At 39.6% G+C, this 9,914-nt stretch overlaps 1 non-coding gene across 1 annotated transcript; it reads right to left on the bottom strand.

Moving 5' to 3' along the window:
• Nucleotides 1-8,274: 8,274 nt before the first annotated feature.
• TRNAE-UUC (transfer RNA glutamic acid (anticodon UUC)) lies at nucleotides 8,275-8,345 on the bottom strand. Its single transcript has one exon. It is a non-coding gene; the product is annotated as a tRNA-Glu (tRNA).
• Nucleotides 8,346-9,914: the final 1,569 nt, after the last annotated feature.

Genomic DNA, 9,914 nt, shown 5'->3' on the forward strand with positions numbered 1-9,914 from the left:
ACAAGATAAATATTCACTATTTCTCTATTATAGGTGAGAACCTTGAGTTTAGCAAGGTTAAAATTTTGCTTAAGTGTGAGTCCCCAGTTACTCAATAACAGAGCCAAGATTTACACACAATAGCCTGCATCTAATTTCTGTTTTTTCTTTCTTACACCACACTGCATTCATCTTAAGAAAGATAATACATTCATCAAATAAATTATGGTCTCATTTTACTGCTTTAATTTGGCATAAATAACATCTCTTTCTCCTTGCCAAGTTCACTAGTACTCATCTGTCTATTCTCATGATATACTAGACATACTAGAGCTTTGAACTTCTTGAAAGAAACTAACTGTCTAAATTCAAGGTATTATTTTTTGCTATTACTATTAGCCAAGACAAATGAAAAGTGATGAATAGAGCATTTCTTGTCTTACCAGAACCCTTTAATTAAGGAAATTGGTTATTTTCATTCCCTGTAGCTATGTAATGATTAATGCAACACAGCACAGTTCATTCAGAATGTAAGACATATCTCACTATGACCAATCAACAAGTGTAGTTCTCTAAAGAGAAAAGAATAGAGACCAGGCTGGACCCAATGCTGACATCTGATTTCTGTAGTGAACCACCATGATGAATTTTGCAAATTATAGAGAAGCTCTTTACCTCTAGTGTTGGGATCATAAAATTATCTAGTGGAACCAGTTTTGAGTAATTTTTTTTTAATAGGTAGAAGTGAAAAAAAATCAATTTTGCCTACCAGATCAAACAGAAGATATTAAAGGGATGATAAATAGCTTATTAATACTTCATCATGCAACACCATTTCTAGTTATACAACAAAGGTGATGAATAGTTCTCAGCATAATATAGACAAAGAATTGTAATCAGTTTAGTTCAGTTCAGTCGCTCAGTCACGTCTGACTCTGCGACCCCATGAATTGCAGCACGCCAGGCCTCCCTGTCCATCACCAACTCCCGGAGTTCACTCAGACTCACCTCCATCGAGTCAGTGATGCCATCCAGCCATCTCATCCTCTGTCGTCCCCTTCTCCTCCTGCCCTCAATACCTCCCAGCATCAGAGTCTTTTCCAATGAGTCAACTCTTCACATGAGGTGGCCAAAGTACTGGAGTTTCAGCTTTAGCATCATTCCTTCCAAAGAAATCCCAGGGCTGATCTCCTTCAGAATGGACTGGTTGGATCTCCTTGCAGTCCAAGGGACTCTCAAGAGTCTTCTCCAACACCACAGTTCAAAAGCATCAATTCTTTGGCACTCAGCCTTCTTCACAGTCCGACTCTCACATCCATACATGACCACAGGAAAAACCATAGCCTTGACTAGACAGACCTTTGTTGGCAAAGTAATGTCTCTGCTTTTGAATAGCAGTTAAATAACTTTGCCTCAACTAGTAACATTTTGGCAGCTGGTGGGTGCTGTGGGTATATATCGACATATTCAATTAACTGTCTTCATTCTTTAGAGAAACTGGGATGCTACTTAGTAGCTGTGTGATCTTGGATGATTTACCCAAATTCTCAGAGATTCAGTCTCCTCTTCTGTAAAATGGAGGAAATAATATCCACATCATGAGTTTCTATGTATGAAGCATTATGTTTGATTGTAGGGTCCAACTTGAGTGAGCAGATAATAAATTGTAGTAAAAGATGCAGATGTTGATGGTGGTACTTTGGCACCATGCTTCAACCACCCTTTTGAATAGGCCAAGAAAGTATTTCTTAATCACTAGTCTTTTTTTTTTTTTTTTTTTTTAGCAGCAGCAGCAGAGGTCTTTTTATTTATTTATTTTTTTCAACTTTATAAGTTTTTTTTTTCTCTAATTTTATTTTATTTTTAAACTTTACATAATTGTATTAGTTTTGCCAAATATCAAAATGAATCTGCCACAGGTATACATGTGTTCCCCATCCCGAACCCTCCTCCCTCCTCCCTCCCCATACCATCCCTCTGGGCCGTCCCAGTGCACCAGCCCCAAGCATCCAGCATCATGCATCGAACCTGGACTGGCAACTCGTTTCCTACATGATATTTTACATGTTTCATTGCCATTCTCCCAAATCTTCCCACCCTCTCCCTCTCCCACAGAGTCCATAAGACTGTTCTATACATCAGTGTCTCTTTTGCTGTCTCATACACCGGTTATTGTTACCATCTTTCTAAATTCCATATATATCGTTAGTATACTGTATTTATGTTTTTCCTTCTGGCTTACTTCACTCTGTATAATAGGCTCCAGTTTCATCCACCTCATTAGAACTGATTCAAATGTATTCTTTTTAATGGCTGAGTAATACTCCATTGTGTATATGTACCACAGCTTTCTTATCCATTCATCTGCTGATGGACATCTAGGTTGCTTCCATGTCTTGGCTATTATAAACAGTGCTGCGATGAACATTGGGGTACACGTGTCTCTTTCCCTTCTGGTTTCCTCAGTGTGTATGCCCAGCAGTGGGGTTGCTGGATCATAAGGCAGTTCTATTTCCAGTTTTTTAAGGAATCTCCACACTGTTCTCCATAGTGGCTGTACTAGTTTGCATTCCCACCAACAGTGTAAGAGGGTTCCCTTTTCTCCACACCCTCTCCAGCATTTATTATTTGTAGACTTTTGGATCGCAGCCATTCTGACTGGTGTGAAATGGTACCTCATAGTGGTTTTGATTTGCATTTCCACGCACATATGGACACCTTATCTTCGACAAAGGAGGCAAGAATATACAATGGATTAAAGACAATCTCTTTAACAAGTGGTGCTGGGAAATCTGGTCAACCACTTGTAAAAGAATGAAACTGGACCACTTTCTAACACCATACACAAAAATAAACTCAAAATGGATTAAAGATCTAAACGTAAGACCAGAAACTATAAAACTCCTAGAGGAGAACATAGGCAAAACACTCTCCGACATACATCACAGCAGGATCCTCTATGACCCACCTCCCAGAATATTGGAAATAAAAGCAAAAATACACAAATGGGACCTAATTAACCTTAAAAGCTTCTGCACATCAAAGGAAACTATTAGCAAGGTGAAAAGACAGCCTTCAGAATGGGAGAAAATAATAGCAAATGAAGCAACCGACAAACAACTAATCTCAAAAATATACAAGCAACTCCTACAGCTCAACTCCAGAAAAATAAACGACCCAATCAAAAAATGGGCCAAAGAACTAAATAGACATTTCTCCAAAAAAGACATACAGATGGTTAATCACTAGTCTTTGAATTCCACTGTCAGGGGTTGGGTCTCAGCCAAAGCTCTGGCTCACTTTTTAGGAATTTGGTTGTGACCCACAGCATCACATCCAATCCTTTCATTCTGTCCCAAGCCTCTAGCACAGCCTCTGCTTAGAAGGAGGCAATGAGAACCCTAAAGAAAGGGTCCTATTGCACTGTCTGTTTTCTTTGGATATTTGAAGGCCAATCACTTGGTCCTTGGGATCACAGTATCTCAGGCCTCTTGTTCTTCTGGGATCCTGATGGAGTGTCTGTTGAAACTGTCCCCATCTTGGGGCTCATGACTGGGGTCGGATGAATGTCAGAGTTGTAATTAGACTTACTTCTGTGCCACTGACTTCTGATCCTCACCCCTGGGCTCAGAACTTCTGAACTCCGGACAGCATGACAGAGAGAATAATTGATGATTGTGGGTCCCTGTGGACCTTAGTAATCTTGCATCAGAGTTAACGAGACTCTACTATGTCTCCAACACTGGAGACCATGGATCTCTCCAGGCAGTATGTGCGTCTCACTCTTTGCTTTATCCCATGTCTCATCTACTGCCTCTTAAGTTGCAGCTTCTTGAATTTTCAATGAACTGAATTTTCTGACTTTGGTCTTTAGCACTGTACTCAATACTGATGATGACGAAGATGAAGATGATAACGATAATGAGAGTGATGGAAGGAGAGAGAGAGAAAATGCAGAATTAGAAGGGGACAAAGTAAGTGAAAGTCACTCAGTCATGTCCGACTCTTTGCGACCCCAATGGTCTATAGAGTCCATGGAATTCTCCAGGCCAAAATACTGGAGTGGGTAGCCTTTCCCTTCTTCAGGGGATCTTCCCAACCCTGGGATTGAACCCAGGTCTCCCATTGCAGGCAGATTCTTTACCAGCTGAGCCACAAGGGAAGCCCAAGAATACTGGGGTGGGTAGCCTATCCCTTCTCCAGTGGATCTTCCTGACCCAGGAATCGAACCCAGGTCTCCTGCATTGCAGGCAGATTCTTTACCGACCGAGCATGCTGCTGCTGCTGCTAAGTTGCTTCAGTCGTGTCCGACTCTGTGCGACCCCAGAGACAGCAGCCCACCAGGCTCCACCATCCCTGGGATTCTCCAGGCAAGAACACTGGAGTGGGTTGCCATTTCCTTCTCCAATGCATGAATGTGAAAAGTGAAAGGGAAGTCGCTCAGTCGTGTATGACTCTTCGCGACCCCATGGACTGCAGCCCACCAGACTTCTCCATCCATGGGATTTTCCAGGTAAGAGTACTGGAGTGGGGTGCCATTGCCTTCTCCACCGACCAAGCATAGCCAACATTAATTAAGTACTTTCTGTGTGCCATTGTTGTTCTTAGCAGCATACATCTATTATCTCATTCAAGCTTTCTAACAATCTTATGAAGAAGTTAGTACTGTTATTATTATCTCCACTTTAGGGATGATAAAACAGATACATAGGCATGTTAAGTGATTTATTCAAGATCACACAGTTTGTAGTTGACAGAGCTAGGAGTTGAACTCAGCAATGCGATTACAGAGCTACCCTCTTAACTATTGAGATTGCTCTTGAGACACAAAGCAGTAAAGGTATGGGGCCCTACGTGCAAAGTGAGATGTAATCCCCTTGGAAAACTGGATATTACAAACTTGACTTTGGTTGTATTATGCTTTAATTAATCAGTTAAGACAAAATTTTTATTTTTAGCAGAAACAATGTATTAGTTGGTCAAAAAATCACAGAGGGTAGAATAAGATCTTGGTTAAAGTAGTCTGAGAAAGGCATAAGTCAGGATGTTTCCTAGATTCAAGAATCCAGATATAGACACACGTTACCAGGGTGGTTGGGAAGACTGAGGCTCTAAGGTTGGAATTAGCAAAGGATAGTCCACTCCCAGATAAAATTATTGCCTATCAAAAAATTCGGCAAAGTGGCTGCTGCTGCTGCTGCTGCTGCTGCTAAGTTGCTTCAGTCGTGTCCGACTGTGTGACGCCATAGATGGCAGCCCACCAGGCTCCTCTGTCCCTGGAATTTTCCAGGCAAGAACACTGGAGTGGGTTGCCATTTCCTTCTCCAGTGCATGAAAGTGAAAAGTGAAAGTGAAGTCACTTAGTCGTGTCCAACTCTTAGCGACCCCATGGATTGCAGCCTACCAGGCTCCTCCGTCCATGGGATTCTCCTGGCAAAAGTACTGGAGTGGGTTGCCATTGCCTTCTCTGACAAAGTGGAGACATCAGTTATTCTCAGCAGACTAATAAATGTAAACAAGGACTCAATTTTGAGTCTGTTATATTATCATCTGGTCTTTCCTTTTTGTATAGGCTTAGCTATAATGTTCTCTCTTGAATATCTTCATTTTTATATAAAACAGTTTTTGTTTCATTTTTTTCTGTTTGAGAAGGTGATACATCTATTCAGTAAGACACATTAACTACAGAAATTTATTATTAATCATTAGTTGTGAGCACAATAATTATTATTACATAATTCTTCTCTGCATCCTATAATATTACGGGTAGGTAGGTGTCAACAGTTGTCACATAATTATAAAATCATGAAATTCACATGAAAGTCTTTGATCTAGAAAGTTGTATAGTACAGCCTTGAACTATGTATCAAACACACTTAGAGACCAAAGGGCGGTAGAAAATGGCCCTTTAGCTCTCTCTTCAGTTTGCCTTTCCTTTGAACAGATTCTGCTTCAGATGGGTGTCTAGAAGTGCTTTAATTTTGTGCTCCTCCATCTTTTCCTTTCATCACCTCGGTCTTTCTCAATCCTGGAGAGAGCCTGATGCTTCCTGGCCCCATTCTGGAGCACAGCTCTGGTGTGCTCACATTTTTTAGTATAGAACCTTTATAGACAAATCTTCCTGGTAGTAGTGATAACTTCTTAGAGCAAAATTGAGTCATTATTATGCTGTCAGATGTGCTCCCCTCCAGAGGGAATGAGACGGGAGATCACACAACTTGACAAATGTCCTAAAAAGGACAGGAACTATCATGCCACAGTCTGGTGGAATACAGTCATAACCTTAGTACTTCGGCCATTTGAATACTTGACCAGTTGGCAAAATGGCCTACTGGACAATTCTTGAACAAGATATGGAGAGATACTGATTTGAGTCCAGGTACTGTCGCCTACCCACTATGTGATTTTTGGCACGTCAGCTTTCTGTCTGAGTTTTGGTATCTTCATAACACAAAGAAGTTAGACTAATTCAATGATTTCAAGCTCTTTAAAGAATACTCATATATCACTTTCTTTAAATGTTCCTGGGATTATAAACAGATAAAATATTAAAGCAGGGGGGCTCTGGGGTTCCAGGTGTCACCTGTGTACACCATCTTCCTCCACCTTATGGTAGAATCTGTGTTTAACAGTTCTAATATCACTGTAATAGGTTATATGAATGATCTTTTCCAGTTCAGAAATTCTGCATGACAACCTCAAGCAAAGGCAATAGCTTAATGAAAGTCAGCATATATATAAAATCCGTATCAGCTATTAAAAAAAATATTTTTCTTAGAAAAACAAAAGCCCAATAGTTCCTTAATATATTTCAGCTCAAAGAAGGATTATTCTTTACCTCCAGGTGAGTAACTTGTAGTAATGTTAGAGACAGTAGACCTCAAATGAAGTCAGCAGTTGAATCTGGGAACAGAAATGAGATTTCATACCTGTCTTCTATGCTTCTTTTCAGCATAAATGCTTCTGAATCAATTCATAGAGCATTGTTGGACTTTAGATTCTTGAAGGCAGTCACACCATGTGCATATTTCACCATTTAATATTTCCACGCAGTTCCGTTCCTCTCAGCAGATTTATATCAAACCGCTGAGTGTTTTTCATACTATTCATGGGGTTTAGTATGAAACCTGATGCTGGGAAAGATTGAAGGCAGGAGGAGAAGGGGACGACAGAGGACGAGATGGTTGGATGGCATCACCAACTTAATGGACATGAGTTTGAGAAAGCTCCAGGAGATGGTGAAGGACAGGGAAGCCTGGCATGCTGCAGTCCTTGGGGTCCCAAAGAGTTACACATGACTGAACGACTGAACATCTGAACAAAAACCACAACTGAGTGTTTAGCATATGCTTTCTGCACACATAGTGGCTTGAGGGTGTTGGACTGTTCTGCCAAAACTGTGAGTGGCTCTGGTTTGTCACCTCTTTGGTAGATTCTGCATTGCCTGATTTGTAGTTGGCCCTCAAAAATAACTGTTGAGTGAATGGATGAATTCAGGAAGTTGACTCAGGTCACTGAAAGGTCCCAGTGGTCACTCAAGCCAAGCCTATTGAGAACTAGCTTAACAGTTGATGCAGCCATTCAGAGACATAGCCAATTATTGTTCTTGCATACATGTGACCATGGAAACATGAGCCTATAGAAATGATAACTTCACAAAATGAGAGGAGAGTACCCAGGGCCTTTGTTTTATGTTCCCAGTAGCAAATAATATTTGGAAATCAGACCTTCAAGGATAGTGTTTAAAAGTAATTGATAATCTGATCTGATCCATTTAATAAAACTAGAAATATATATTTGTAAGATGTCACACTGCCTGTGCCTCGTTGCTGGTGACCAAAAACTCATTAGTCTAGGATTGACCTATCTACTGTCCACTTTGAATCAGGAATTTTGGTTTACTAGAGGCAAAGGCAGGAAAGAATACCCTATTGATAGAATCCTAGTTCTTTTCTCTCCAGAGTATATTTTATGCTCACTGGGTTGAACCAGTTACTCATTTTGTTTTTGTGATTTCAAACTACATAGAATATTTTTGTAATCTGAATCTATTTTTTGAGTTATGAATGGTTATTAAACTCTTGTTTGAAGTTGTAAAGTTTATAGAGTACCAGGGCAGCATTTCTCTTACATGGTCAAGAACATAAGAATTAAAGATATTTGATTCTAGTGTTTGGTTTATCCTGCAGTTTTCACATGTTTTACTTAGAATATATTTTACTATTCTCTGGACCTTCAAATGATGTTGTAATTTCTATTTTTTTTGGCTATGCCATGTGACTTGCAGGATCTTAGTTCCCGAACCAGGGATTGAACCTGGGCCCAGCAGTGAAAGTGCTGAGTCCTAACCACTGGGCCACCAGGGAATTCCCCACATTTGACTTCTGAGATGCTTCCTGATAAAAGGGTTCTGCAATCAAGCAAATTTTACTGAAGTGATGCAACAGAATCAAGGTTGGGTTAAAAATTATTTTTAACTAGTATGCAATATATCTGAGTTTGTGTTACTTAGAATCTTATTCCACTTGGATATGACTTTAAAATGTGACTGATTAATACTGACATTATATGACTTAATGAAGTAATGAACTGCTTAAATGAAATTTTACCAAAAAGGCTTAAATGTAAAGTTAAAAGTAAATTTTAATATAATTATCTGATGGAAAATGATGAAAAATGAATGAGCTCCATGCTTTCTTAAAGAGACTGTGGTAAATACCATGGTTTTCCCTTCGTGCCTCAGGGTTATCACTATGCACCCTGCACAGTGTTATGGAACAACGAGGCCTGCCTTCACAGCTCTGTGTGAGCCTCTTTGCCTTCAGGTCCCTTAGTTATTTGAGTTCTTGTGTGTACTTTTTATTGACAGGCTTCATCACCTCCTCTCTGAAGTTATTACCTTCTTATTTATCTTTCCATTCTGATCCATCAGTTTTTTATTTTTTTCTGATGTGATGTGGGATAGGCTAGTGCAGTTTTAACGACTATGTATAAAATAAGATGAATGTATTCTGAGATCCATAGCTTTAGTAAGGTGTAGGAGTATTACTTCAAATTCATGATATTTAGTAAACACTTATTTTTCCCTGTTCTTTTATTTCTCCTTTATTACCTGGACTGAATAATTGCTATTTTGAATGTGCAGGACTTCTGCTTCTTAACATATATGACTAATAGATGAAAATTTTCTTTTGTTTTATTTAAAATATTAACCTAGATGTCCATCAGCAGATGAATGGATAAGAAAGCTGTGGTACATATACACAATGGAGTATATTACTCAGCCATTAAAAAGAATACATTTGAATCAGTTCTAATGAGGTGGATGAAACTGGAGCCTATTATACAGAGTGAAGTAAGCCAGAAAGAAAAACACCAATACAGTATACTAACGCATATATATAGAATTTAGAAAGATGGTAACAATAACCCTGTATACGAGACTGCAAAAGAGACACTGATGTATAGAACAGTCTTTTGGACTCTGTGGGAGAGGGAGAAGGTGGGATGATTTTGGAGAATGGCATTGAAATACGTATAATATCATATATGAAACGAGTCGCCAGTCCAGGTTCGATGCACGATACTGGATGCTTGGGGCTGGTGCACTGGGATGACCCAGAGGGATGGTATGGGGAGGGCAGAGGGAAGAGGGTTCAGGATGGGGAACACATGTATACCTGTGGCAGATTCATTTTGATATATGGCAAAACCAATACAATATTGTAAAGGTAAATAAAATAAAATTAAAAAAAATATTAACATATTTTATTGTAAGAGACCATTAATCATTATACATTCTCAATTAGCCATATCCATACACTGTCTGAATTGGCATCATGGACTCAGTGAACATGAGTCTGAGCCAGCTCCAGGAGATAGTAAAGGACAAGGAAGCCTGGAGTGCCACAGTCCATGGGGTTGCAAAGAGTCAG

This window comes from Bos mutus, chromosome 8 (genome assembly GCF_027580195.1).
Source record: "Bos mutus isolate GX-2022 chromosome 8, NWIPB_WYAK_1.1, whole genome shotgun sequence".
NCBI lineage: Eukaryota > Metazoa > Chordata > Mammalia > Artiodactyla > Bovidae > Bos > Bos mutus.